The sequence below is a fragment of the Lipotes vexillifer genome, unplaced genomic scaffold, assembly GCF_000442215.2.
Source record: "Lipotes vexillifer unplaced genomic scaffold, Lipotes_vexillifer_v1.1 scaffold732, whole genome shotgun sequence".
Classification (NCBI taxonomy): domain Eukaryota; kingdom Metazoa; phylum Chordata; class Mammalia; order Artiodactyla; family Lipotidae; genus Lipotes; species Lipotes vexillifer.
In genome coordinates, this window is record NW_006792596.1 from 1,638,044 (window position 1) to 1,652,604 (window position 14,561).

Genomic DNA, 14,561 nt, shown 5'->3' on the forward strand with positions numbered 1-14,561 from the left:
TTCCTGCTGTTAAACAAAGACTAAGGTCTTCTGGGTGGATAAAGGTGCAAACTTCTTCCCCAAGATGTGACCTTCACCTAAAACCTGGGAGCTCTCCAATCTCTCAAGGGACTGACTCTAAGAGCATGTTCAAATGGAGACAACGCACAAAGCTTTGGGAAAGCAGAGGAAAAAAGCCAAAAAATACTAAAGAACAACCTAGACACACCACATAGCACTTATTGCAGACAGCAACAGAGATGACAGGTTTTTCCTGGGTGAGGATGGAGATCTAGCCAAGAGAGGTACTCTGCTGGACTGCACCTCAAGAGGTTTCCTAATTCCCCTGCCAAATCACCAGCCCAGGTCCTGCTGCCCTAAGGCCTGCTGGGATCCTATCCACTGAAAAACACTGGCACTTTCAGTTCTGGAAGCAGTTCTGACAGCTTTGATTCTGCCATGTGCACAGAAAAGAGAAGCTCAAAGATCTTCTATGAGAAGATGGCAGGAAGAGTAAGGAGGTAGAGTCTAGACAACTCTAAGAAGTGCTTTGACCTAAAACTGTGTAATGCACTTTTTCTTTTTTTAACTTATTTTTACTTTTTTATTGTGATATAGTTCACATACCATAACATTTACCCTCCTAAAACGTACAGGTCAGTGGTTTTTTACCATATTCGCAATGTTGAATCACCATTATCTAATTCCAGATAATTTCATTGTTCCAAAAAGGAAAGGCAAATATGTGGCCTTTTGTGTTTGGCTTCTTAGCATAATGGTTTCAAGTTTCATCCATGTTATTTCATGTATCAGCACTTCATTCCTTTTTATGGCTGAACAATATTCCATTGTATGGATATACCAGATTTTGTTTACCCATTCATCAGTTGACAGACATTTGGGTTGTTTCCACTTCTTGGCTATTAGGAATAATGTTCCTGACCATTTGTTGGACTTGGTATTTAAATGGGAGAAATGTTCAGCTTCTGAGAGAAAACAACAACAACAAAAAATGAAAAAGAAAAAGGATAGATGGAGAGTGAAAGCAAAAGAGTTAGGAATAAATTTAACCAAGAAAGTACAAGATTTGTACACTGAAAACTACAAAACATTGCTGAAAGAAATTAATGAAGACCTAAATAAATGAAAAATATCCCATGTTCATATATTGGAAGACTTAACATTGTTAAGATGGCAATACTACAAAGTGATGTACAGATTCATTATAACCCCAATCAAAACCTCAATGACCTTTCTGCAGAAATGGAAATGATGTTCATAAAATTCAAATGGAATTTCAATGGAGCCCAAATAGCCAAAACTACCTTGAAAAAGGACAAAATTGAAAGACCTACACCTCCTGATTTTAAAACTTACCAGAAAAGAAATTTATTAGTAATCAAAACAGTATGTGGTATTCACATAAAGATCAACGGAATAGACTTGAGAATCCAAAAATTTACCCATACATCTATGGTCAACTGATTTTAACAAAGGTGCCAAGACCACTCAATGGGAAAAAATAAACTCTTCAACAAATAATGCTGGACAACTGAATGTCTATGTGCAAAAGAATGAAGTTGGGCCTCTATCTCACAATACATGCAAAAATTTACTCAAAATACATCAACAATGTAAGAGTTAAAACCATAATACTCTGGAAATAAAACATAGGGGTAAATCTTTGTAACCTTGGATTTCGCAATAGACTCTAGAAATGGCCCCCAAAGCACAAGCAGCAAAGGAAAAAATAACTTTCATCAAAATTAAAAACTTGTGTATCAAAGGACACTATCAAGAAAGTGAAAAGACAACCCACAGAATGGGAGAAAATATTTGAAAAATCATACATATGACAGGAGTCATCCAGTATCCAGAATATATGAAGGGCCCTTACAACTCAACAACAAAAAGACAAACAACCCAATTTAAAAATAAGCAAAGGATGGGGCTTCCATGGTGGTGCAGTGGTTACAAATCTGCCTGCCAATGCAGGGGATACGGGTTCGAGCCCTGGTCCAGGAAGATCCCACATGCTGTGGAGCAACTAAGCCTGTGCTCCACAACTACTGAGCCTGCACTGTAGAGCCCGCGAGCCACAACTACTGAAGCCCGTGAGCCTAGAGCCCATGCTCTGCAACAAGAGAAGCCAGCACAATGAGAAGCCCACACACCGCAACTAAAGAAAGCCCACCCTCAGCAACGAAGACCCAACGCAGCCATAAATAAATAAATAAATAAATAAATTTTAAAAATGATTCTAATAATAAAAAACAATAAGCAAAGCACTTGTACACATTTCTCCAAAGAAGATATACAAATGTCCAACAAACACATGAAAAGGTGTTCAACATATTAGTCTTTGGGAAATGCAAATCAAAACAACAGGATACCACTTTATACCTGCTAGGATAGCTATAATCAAAACAACAAAAACACAAGAAATAGCTAGTGTCATCAGGAAGGTAGATTAACAGGAACACTCGTACTCTGCTGGTAGGAATGTAAAATGGTACAGGTGCTATGGAAAGTAGATTGGCAGTTTCTCAAGAAGTTAAACATAGAATTACCATATGACTCAGTAATTCCTCTCCTAAGTAGAGACCCAAAAGGACTGAAAACAGATATTCAAACAAAAATTTATACACAAATATTCATCACAGCACTATTCACACTAGTCAAGAGATGGAAATTACCTAAATGTTCATCAACCGGTTAATGGATAAACAAAGTGTGACACATCCATTCAATAGAGCATTATTCAGCCATTAAAAAAGAATGAAGTACTGATACATGCTACATGGATTAACCTCAAAAACATTCAAAGTAAAAGAAACCAGATATACAAGGTCACATACTGTATGAATTCATTTATATGAAATATTCAGAATAGGTAAATCCATAGAGAAAAAGTCAGATTAGTGGTTGTCAGGGGCTAGGAGAAGGGAGAATTGGGGAGTAACTGCTTTATGAATATGGGGTACCCATACCCATTTCTTTGGGGGTTATGAAAATATTTTAGAATTTGATAGAGGTGGTGGTTGTATAACACTGTCAATGTACTAAATGCCACTGAATTGTACACTTAACAATGGTTAATTTTATGTTATGGGTATTTTACCTCAATTTTTAAAAGTATGGTGGAACAGTGATGTAGAAAACACTGCAACCTTTGACAATAATTTTGTAAATGTACATTTGCTGGCGGATATTTTCATGATCTTCATTCAGTAATAAATCAGATTATAAATTAAATTTTCAAAATTAAAAAATTATGAATAAAGAAACCAAAAGAGGATGAGGAAACAAAAGAGCAAAGGAAACCAAGAGAAAGAGAACAAGAGCCAGGGAAAATAAGAGAGGGAGAGAAGAGAAAAGGAGGAGAATGAAGAGGATGAGAAAAAGGAGAAAAGAAATATGAGAGCTGGAGCAAAAATTTTAAAGTGGGTGATATCAAGTGTCAGTGGGGCCTGTGCAGAAAGGAGTTCTCTCCTGCACGGCTGGTAGGAGTGTGGGCTGCACAGACACTTTGGAGAACAATTAGTCAGTAGTTAATAAAATTAAAATGGGGGGCTTCCCTGGTGGCGCAGTGGTTGAGAGTCCGCCTGCCGATGCAGGGGACACGGGTTCGTGCCCCGGTCCGGGAAGATCCCACATGCCGCGGAGCGGCTGGACCCGTGAGCCATGGCCGCTGAGCCTGCGCGTCCGGAGCCTGTGCTCCGCAACGGGAGAGGCCACAACAGTGAGAGGCCCGTGCACCAAAAAAAAAAAAAAAAATGGATATACGCCGTAATGTTCAGCATGTCAACTACAGGTAGTAATACTGTACTGCATATTTGAAAGTTATTAAGAGGGTAGATCTTAAAAGTTCTCATTACAAGAAAACAAAATTCTGTGACTCTGTATGGTGACAGGTGTTAACTAGCCTTATTGGGGTGAACATTTCACAACACATACAAATATTAAATCATTACGTTGTACACGTGAAATTAATATAATGTATGTAAATTACACCTCAATACAAAAAATAAAAATAAAATGGACATACTCAGAGTCTCACTTCTGGTATTTAATCTACCTTAGGGAGGTCATCACACATGTGCCAAAGGAATCATGCACTCAGCATTTGCTTATATCAGAACATCAGAAATAATCTAAATAGTTCTTTTTTTAAATTTATTTATTTATTTTTGGCTGCATTGGGTCTTCGTTGCTGCGCACGGGCTCTCTCTAGTTGTGGAGAGTGGGGGCTACTCCTCGTTGCGGTGCGTGGGCTTCTCATTGCAGTGGTTTCTCTTGTTATGGATCACAGGCTCTAGAGCGCAGGCTCAGTAGTTGTGGCACATGGGCTCAGTAGTTGTGGCTCACGGGCTCTAGAGTGCAGGCTCAGTAGTTGTGGCGCACGAGCTTAGTTGCTCCGTGGCGTGTGGGATCTTCCTGGACCAGGGCTCGAACCTGTGTCCCCTGTATTGGCAAGTGGTTTCTTAACCACTGCGCCACCAGGGAAGCCCCAGAAATAATCTAAATAGTTAAGGGGATGAATACATTGTGATACACTAATAATATCATAATAGCATGAAGTAGTTTAAAAGAATAATTATATACATATGTATTTCATACAAATATATATATATATAATCATATATATCACATATATTTTATATATATATGAAAAAAGTAATGAGTTCCAAGTTATTTTTTGGTTTAAAAAAGATAGCTGACAAATGAAGTTTGATGTCACACAATATACACTAATATATGATATTACATTAATATATTACTGGTATAATAAAAATTTATGTTAATAAAAAGAAAATGAAGGCATCTTTTCATGTACCTATTGGTCCTCTGCACTTCCTCTTTGGAAAAATGTCTAGTTAGTTTTTCTGCCCCATCTCTTCATCGGGTTGTTTGGTTTTTTATGTTGAGTTGAATGAGCTGTTTATATATGTTGGATATTAACCCCTTATCAGTCATATCATTTGCATATATTTTCTCCCATTCAGCACATTGTGTTTTCATTTCCTTGTTGGTTTGCTTTGCTGTGCAAAAGCTTTCAAGTAATCATCAGGGAAATGCAAATCAAAACCTCAATGAGATATCACCTCCCACCTATCATTAAAAAGAATATAAATAACAAATGTTGGCAAGGATGTGGAGAAAAGGGAATCCTCCTACACCATTGGTAGGAATGTAAACTGGTGCAGCCACTATGGAAAATACTATTGAGGTTTCTCAAAAAACTAGAAATAGAACTACCGTATGACCTGGCAATTCCGCTCCTGGGTACGCATCCAAAAAAAAACAAAAACACTAATTCAAAAAGATACATGCACCACAATGTTCATAGCAGCATTATTTACAATTGCCAAGATATGGAAGCAACCTAAGTGTCCATCAACAGATGAATGGATAAAGAAGATATGGCATATATACAATAGAATACTACTCACCATTAAAAAAAATGAAGTGTTGCCATTTACAGCAATGTGGATGGACTTAGAGGGCATTATGCTAAGTGAAATAAGTCAGACAGAGAAAGACAAATACTGTATGATATCACTAAATGTGGAATCTAAAAAAATAAAACAAACTAGTGAATATAACAAAAAATAAGCAGATTCACAGATACAGAGAACAAACTAGTGGTTACCAACGGGAAGAGGGAAGGGGTGAGGGGCAATATAAGGGTAGGGTATTATGAGGTACAAACTATTAGGTACAAAATAAGCTACAAGGATATATTGTATAACACAGGGAATATAGCCAATATTTTACAATAACTATAAGTGGAGTATAACCTTTATTTTTTTTTTTAACATCTTTATTGGGGTATAATTGCTTTACAATGGTGTGTTAGTTTCTGCTTTATAACAGAGTGAATCAGTTATACATATACATATGTTCCCATATCTCTTCCCTCTTTGTCTCCCTCCCTCCCACCCTCCCTATCCCACCCCTCCAGACAGCCACAAAGAACCGAGCCGGTTTCCCTGTGCCATGCGGCTGCTTCCCACTGGCTATCTACCTTACGTTTGTTAGTATATATATGTCCATGTCTCTCTCTCGCCCTATCACACCTCACCCTTCCCCCTCCCCATATCCTCAAGTCTGTTCTCCAGTAGGTCTGTGTCTTTATTCCTGTTTTACCCCTAGGTTCTTCATAACATTTTTTTTTTCTTAAATTCCATATATATGTGTTAGCATACGGTATTTGTCCTTCTCTTTCTGACTTACTTCACTCTGTATGACAGACTCTAGATCTATCCACCTCATTACAAATAGCTCAATTTCGTTTCTTTTTATGGCTGAGTAATATTCCATTGTATATATGTGCCACATCTTCTTTATCCATTCATCCGACGATGGGCACTTAGGTTGTTTCCATCTCCGGGCTATTGTAAATAGAGCTGCAATGAACATTTTGGTACATGACTCTTTCTGAATTCTGGTTTCCTCAGGGTATATACCTAGTAGTGGGATTGCTGGGTCATATGGTAGTTCTATTTGTAGTTTTTTAAGGAACCTCCATACTGTTCTCCATAGTGGCTGAACCAATTCACATTCCCACCAGCAGTGCAAGAGTGTTCCCTTTTCTCCACACCCTCTCCAGCATTTATTGTTTCTAGATTTTTTGATGATGGCCATTCTGACTGGTGTGAGATGATATCTCATTGTAGTTTTGATTTGCATTTCTCTAATGATTAATGATGTTGAGCATTCTTTCATGTGTTTGTTGGCAGTCTGTATATCTTCTTTGGAGAAATGTCTATTTAGGTCTTCTGCCCATTTTTGGATTGGGTTGTTTATTTTTTTGTTATTGAGCTGCATGAGCTGCCTGTAAATTTTAGAGATTAATCCTTTGTCAGTTGATTCATTTGCAAATATTTTCTCCCATTCTGAGGGCTGTCTTTTGGTCTTGTTTATGGTTTCCTTTGCTGTGCAAAAGCTTTGAAGTTTCATTAGGTCCCATTTGTTTATTTTTGTTTTTATCTCCATTACTCTAGGAGATGGGTCAAGAAGGATCTTGCTGTGATTTATGTCATAGAGTGTTCTGCCTCTGTTTTCCTCTAAGAGTTTGATAGTTTCTGGCCTTACATTTTTACAATAACTATAAGTGGAGTATAACCTTTAAAATTGTGAATCACTATATTGTATACCTATAACCCATGCAATGTTGTACAGCAACTATACTTTTAAATAAATAATAAATAAATAAATGAAAATGAGTGATATAGAGAAATAGAACTATGGAGAATTATATAGGGATTAAAAAATGAAAGAAACACAGAAGAAAGAAAGAAGGTAAAAAAGAAGAAAGGAAGAAAGGAAGGAAGGGGTTAGTGAGCAAGCCTGGCTGAATTCATACCTGGAAGTAGAGGCAATTAACAAGCAAGTACACTAGATTAAATGAGACCTGGTTTAGTACTTAATTTGCTCCTAGATCTTTACCATAAGTATTCTTCACACTGCAGTTGCAACTTGAGTTGTACAACCTGAGTTGACTGTGTTTCTGTCCTGCCACAGAGGTTTAGTCAAGAGACTATCCCAAAGGACCTGCAGGGATGAAGCCTATGGATCTCAGATACACAATCTTTGAAGCAGAAATGCAGTTGGGGCCTTCCCTGGTGGCGCAGTGGTTGAGAGTCCGCCTGCCGATGCAGGGGACGTGGGTTCGTGCCCCGGTCCGGGAAGATCCCACATGCCACGGAGCAGCTGGGCCTGTGAGCCATGGCTGCTGAGCCTGCGCGTCCAGAGCCTGTGCTCCGCAACGGGAGAGGCCACAACAGTGAGAGGCCCACGTACCACAAAAAAAAAAAAAAAAAAAAGAAATGCAGTTGGAAGTCCCAGAGAGCCCTCGACCTATGGCTGATCCGTAGGACACCACTTCATTAGTTTTTGTCTCATGAAGACTTTGCAGTGAAGATTAGGCAGGGACATGTATGTGAAGGAGTAAAAGAGAAAAACCAGAAGGCATCAGGACAGCAATATTTAACACAAAGTTTATCAAAGAAGGAACTACACTGTATGTACTAATATGTTGAATACCTGAACCACACGTACAAGTCGTAGTAGTTACTACAAACTTAATGGCTTCAAATAACACACAATTACTACCTCACAATTTTGCTGGGTCAGGAGTCCAGGCATGGCTTAACTGGGTCCTCTGCTTAGGGTTTCACGAAGCCAAAATTAAGGTGTCCTCTGTTCTGCATTCTCATCTGGAGGCTTGACTGGGGAAGAACATTTCTAAGGTCACTTAGATGGTCGACAGAATTCACTTCCCTGTGCTTGTAGAACCCGAGGGCCCTGGCTTCTTGCTGGCTGTTGGCGAGAGGCTGGTCCTCGAGGCCACCTACAGCTCCATGCCCCGTGGACTTTCCCAGCATGGATGCTTACTTCATCAAGCCAAAATGGACAGTCTCTAGAGAGAGTGTGCTACCAAGACCAAGTCTTCTGTCGAGTAATGTAGTTACAGGAGTGGCATCCATCACCTGTGCTGTATTTATTGTTTACAAGCAAGTCACAGGTCCCAAATGTACTCAAGGGGAGGGGATCCAACAAAGGCATGAAACCCAGGAGGCAGTGGGAATCATGAAGCCACCTTACAATCTATCACACAAGCATATCTTTGCTGCTTCTGAGTTTTTAAATTAAAAATGACCATGAATATAATCTTTAAAAACATTGTAATGTACAACACTAAATAAGAAGTAAAATCTAAACCCAGAATACATCTGATGTCAAAGCTCATGACCTTCTCACTTCCCCAGCCATATCCAGTTTAAACTGGATTTCCAACATCTCTGAGTCAATCCCTAGAATGAAGAGTAAGAGCAAAAGCCTGGAAGACAAGCGGTTTCTAGCCGTGTACGGGCTGTAGGAATATGGTTAATTTTTGGCCCTCAGTCCCAGTAACAATTAACGGAGGTTAATTTTACCATTTATATTACTTTAACTGTTACTCTGGGGACCAAAAGAGATACTGATTACTCAGTAAATATTTTGTTCCTGGAGTCACTGTCACCAACACAGTTATATAACACGAATGAGGGTGCTGAGAGAGGGGAGGGGATGGAAACCCTCGAGTAAGTTGTATTTCACTGTTCCCTCACCAACCACCATAGGGTTTGACCACCAAAACCAAAGAAAACTTCACTAACTTCATAGGAGGAAAATATGCATTTGATTTTTGCCTTAAGTTGCATGCACTGGCTCATTACTGATTTGAACTTTTTTATCATCTGTATTTAATTTTTTTTCCTTCTATGATCGTCCATGATCTTTAAACATTCGCTTTATTCAGATGTTCATTGATTTGAATCAAGATATTAAACGTTCTCTGTCCTATACACCCAAATATTCCCATCCCCTCTCAGGTAATTTCACCTCTTTCTGTTTACAGTGCGGGGCGGTGGGGTTGGGTGTGAGGTAGCGAGAGGGCAGACGTACAGTTGCTTTCCATCCCAGGAGTCAACCCCATGTCTCATTGCCTAGGATAACAGCGAATAATACAAGGTTCATTTTATAACTATGATTGGTGTTCACTTCGGGAAACCCATCTTCGCAAACTTTGGTCCGCCGCGATCGCTAAGTTGATCAGCAGTCCGGCTACACCCAGGAGGCTGGGGCTGCCCGGGCCCCGCGCGCCCGCGGCCGCCGCCACCCCCGCCGCCCCTGCACCGCCGCGCCGCTCCGGAGCCGGGCTGCGGTCACCGAGCGCCTGGGAGCGGATGCGGGCGCCTGCCCGGGGTCTGCCAGGAGAGCGCGAGCCGGGCGCCGGGGGCTTCGCGCCGGCTGCCAGGGCCCGGCGCGCTCGGCTGGGAAACTTCTCCGGGCGCGAGGCCGGAGCTCAGAGCGGGGCCGGAGAAGGCCAGGTAAGGAGGGAGCCGGGGCGCCTCGGCCGCCGCTCTCCCGCCGCCGTCCGCACCCTCACACCTGGCAACGCTGGGGCCGCTCGCCGGGCGAGGCCTCTGTGCTGGCCCCGCCCCCGGGTGGGGGCCGCTCGCCGCAGACCCCCGGCAGCGCAGGTGCTTCGCCGCCGGTGCTACTGCACGCGCCGCGCCGCCGCCGGGCTCCAGCCCCGCTCGAGCCAGCGGTTAGCCCCGGATCCGCGCGGCGCCGCTCGAGCTTGGCGGGCGTGGGGGGATCGCTGCGGCGGGTCGGCGCGCGGGCCCTGGGCGCTCGGGGCGTCAGTGCATAGAGGTTAATCTTCCTCCCACCTCTGCTGTTGGTCCCACTCTTGCCCCGGGCACCTTGGAGTCCCACCCAAAAGGCTGGATTTTCGAGGGAGAAAAGCTGCCTCTGGGGGCCCTGATATCTTTAGGTTGGCCTTGGGGGAGTCGGGCAGCGGCGGGAAGTTTCCTTCTGCAAAGGGTCTGACTAGGGGCAGGGTTTCACGCTGAGTTGGGGACCGAGAAAGCGACCTCATCCAAGGTCACGCTGACCTGTTTACTCTATTTGGGGAATGCCCCTGAAAAAAAAAGGGAAGGAAGGAAAGAAAAAGGCGTTTGAAAACCACTAAATTACCTCCTCACCAAGGTCAGGGTCTGTATTTTAAGAAAAGATTAAAGGCACAGAATCAAATACAGTAATAGGACTATGGCCAAAAAAAAAAAAATTGTTTTAGTCAGGAGATATTTTGCAAAAAGTGAAAAAGTTCTATATGTAAAAAAATGGAAAGGTAGAATTAGAAACCCACTTTTCTACACAACCGAATTTGATTTTCTAAACTTCTAGAATGTGACAGCCTTCCTTCCTGACTTTTTACTCCAACTTTTGTGGTTAGGTGTTTTCAACTTGCAAGCTTGCACATTGCAATTGAGTTTTATGGCAGCCTTAAAAAAAATATTGCTCTCTGTTCATACTAAAGTTTGGTGGCTATTTTCTTTTCTGTTATTTTCAATACCAAGGACTGTTGCATGAACATATCCCTGGTGTGACAGTACAGGAACTTGGCATTGTTCTTTGTGGCAAGAGAAAACCAAACAAGAACCACCTGAAACAAAATATAAACAAAAATTGGATCTCCTTCCACATTTGCAAAATGAAGAGGTCTGGCTGATCCCATATGATCTTTAAGGCTCTTTCCTTCTCTGGGAGACTGGGTTTGTCTTTTGAAGAGTTTGGGATACAGATATTAAGTGAAATCTAGAGTAGGATGTTATCTGTCCTAAAATTTTATACATATAAACTGGGAGACATTTGATAGTTGAGTTTCTTTAATCTCATCAGTCTCTCAAAATAGCTGAATCATTGTGCATCCTGGGTTTCTAAATGGTGACTTCTATGTTATTAAATAAAAATGTGTCACAGCTTACCCTTCCCCCTCCCCATATCCTCAAGTCCGTTCTCTAGTAGGTCTGTGTCTTTATTCCTGTCTTACCCCTAGGTTCTTCATGACATTTTTTTTTCTTAAATTCCATATATATGTGTTAGCATATGGCATTTGTCTTTCTCTTTCTGACTTACTTCACTCTGTATGACAGACTCTATGTATAACTGATTCACTTTGTTATAAAGCAGAAACTAACACACCATTGTAAAGCCATTATACTCCAATAAAGATGTAAAAAATAAAAAAATAAAATAAAATGAAATAAAATAAAAATGTGGGGCTTCCCTGGTGGCACAGTGGTTGAGAGTCCGCCTGCCAATGCAGGGGACACGGGTTCGTGCCCCGGTCTGGGAAGATCCCACATGCCGCGGAGCGGCTGGGCCCGTGAACCATGGCCGCTGAGCCTGCGCGTCCGGAGCCTGTGCTCCGCAACGGGAGAGGCCACAGCAGTGAGAGGCCCGTGTACCGCAAAAAAAAAAAAAAAAAAAATGTGTCATGGGAAGCCCAAATCCCATGCTTCTTATCACAAGGCTGACTAATAGGGTTGACACACTGGAGCATTCACGTCTGCTTATTTTGAAACAGTCCCCAGGAAAGATCAAAAATGGTTATGAAGCATTTGCTGTAGTATGTGAACATAACAACACATAGCGACATGACAGGCAAGAAGTTTTGAAACAGCTTTGGAAAATGTCCAGGATAGATTTGCAAGCCTGCAAATTGCGTTTGAAATCTTTTTCTGTAATTATGGGTCAGCTGGGATTATAAGCTATAGAGAATAAGTAAGAATTTACAAGAGTATATTGAGTCATTAATGAGATTTTTTTTTTTTTTAAAGAAAAGGGGAAAATATTTCTCTCTTTTATCTAAGTAGTTAGACAAAAATGTCTTAAAGTGAAATTTACAACCGGTTATTTTATAAATTAAATAAATAACCAAAAGTTGCTGACTTAAAGTTCCTGTAACAATGCTGGATCCTCCTCCAGCCCAGAGAATTCAGGGATCAATTCATAGAGACCCAAAGTGAGATCTTCTCATGTTGTGCTTTTCAGCAGAATAACCTCTAGTGACTGTCACACACACTCTGAAATTGGCGGGGGAGGAGGGATTTAATGGTCTAGAAAATGGTCTATAGCAGCTGAAACTATAGAAGAACTTTCATCTCTCTGAGCCTCATTTTCCATTCTGAACAATGCTGATAATACTATGTGGGTTCCAGAGTTGTTGTGACTCCTAAGTGGGTCAGCATAGGCAAGAGCCAGTGTCTGGCACATAATAAGAGCACAGCTCATCTTAGTTCTCCCTGTCATCCTTAGTAGGTGTTTGTTTATTGACTGAACAAACTGTAGGTTGAACAGTAGGTCACGATTTTTTGCTTTTGATTTCAGAAACTCCATGTGGCAAAATCTTGACAATTGTTGAATCTTGGTAATGTGTATATAGGGATTCATTATATATTATTTTCTCTGTTTTGGAATATGTTTAAAATTATTCATCAGAACAAAAATTGAAGAGTGAATCTGAAAAAAACCCACCTTATAAGATATATTGCTAATCTAGCATTTCAGTTTTAATTGGAATTTTAAAAATTATTCTATATGGACAGGAAAGAAAAATACAATTATATAGAGTGAATGGATGGGTGGGGAATGATACTGGAGAGCAATCCATGGTGATCTTCAATTTTTTGTGAAAATTTTTTTTATTTTAAAAGGATCCAAAAATATCCCATGATATTTGTTAATTCTGGTTGTTGGATTCATGGATTTTTATTCTCTGAAATTTTTGTATTTAAAAATTCTCAAATTAATATAAAACCACCTTTTGGTTTTGTAAGATTATTATAAAGGAAGCAGGTACTTCTCCGGTGGCGCGGTGGTTAAGAATCCACCTGCCAGTGCAGGGGACATGAGTTCGATCCCTGGTCCAGGACGATCCCACATGCTGTGGAGCAACTAAGCCCATGCACCACAACTACTAAGCCTGCACTCTAGAGCCCACAAGCCACAACTACTGAGCCCACGTGCTACAACTACTGAAGCCCTGTGCCCTAGAGCCTGCGTGCCACAACTACTGAAGCCCGCGCACTCTAGGGACCATGTGCCACAACTACTGAAGCCTGCACACCTAGAGCCCATGCTCTGCAACAAGAGAAGCTACCGCAATGAGAAGTCCATGCACTGCAAGGAAGAATAGGCCCCGCTGCTCGCCACAACTAGAGAAAGACCTCACGCAGCAAAGAAGACCCAACGCAGCCAAAAAAATAAATAAATAAAAAATAAAGTAAGCAAACAATACAGATATGTGCAAAGAAAAAAGTAGTGTCTCACCATACAAGAATAACCACCCTTAAGATTAAGTGAAGATCATTCCATATGTCTTTCTTTGCATTTATACAACTAGAAGGATACAGACACATTACTGTGTAATGTGGTACTCCAATGACACATATAATGTTTGGGGGTTTATTTGTCTGTTTGCTTTTGGTCTTTGATGGAAGTTCTAAAAAACAAGTTTGTTTGCATTTTGATTTTCAAGACTTTCGACTGTCTTTTAAAATGTAGCATTTATTTTAAAATTCAATATGCAACAACTGACTTTAAATGTAGCTTAAGTTTTTTGCATATAAGATGTACTATTAGATTATTTTAGATCTCATAATTTGAAGCTGGGTTTTAATTATGTCAACATTTGAATTTCACTAAAATGCAAGCCCCATGAGGGCAGGAATTTATTGAATTACTGCATATGTTAATTAGTAATATTTTCCTGGCCATTTGAAAGTTGATGCAGTCAATTATGCTATAATGCTTGTCTTGAAAACCAGCGTCATTCCAATGCAATTGAAATATTAGGGAACAATTTGAGCATAACACAAATTTTGCACTTGCTGATACATGATTTACTCAGCCAGAAACACCAGGTGAACACAGTAAACTGCAACCAGCTAACTGAGCCCTGCAGGAATACACAAAATGCAAACACACAGAGACCTCAACGTCTACCAGCTACCTTGGTTCACCACGTGGTATCCTGCAAGATTGTGTTTTGCTATTCTTTTGTACTTAGGAATTTTTCTACATAAAAACACACTCATTCAACATCCCAAGAATGTTTAAGCATCTTGATTGAAAAAAGGCAAATAGTGCATGCAAAAGGAATGCTTCGATATTGAAGACAAGCTTGAGATAATCAAATATTTTGAAAGAATCAAGAGAATATGTAGTATTTCCTGAGCAGCAGG

At 40.6% G+C, this 14,561-nt stretch overlaps 1 protein-coding gene across 1 annotated transcript in view; it reads left to right on the forward strand.

The window, feature by feature from the left end:
* Positions 1-9,748: 9,748 nt before the first annotated feature.
* POPDC3 (popeye domain cAMP effector 3) overlaps positions 9,749-14,561 on the forward strand; it is a 20,264-nt gene continuing 15,451 nt past the window's right edge. Inside the window, exon 1 of the mRNA XM_007465768.1 lies at positions 9,749-9,857. The gene's annotated coding sequence lies outside the window, so the exon portion shown is untranslated. The remainder of the gene's footprint in view (positions 9,858-14,561) is intronic.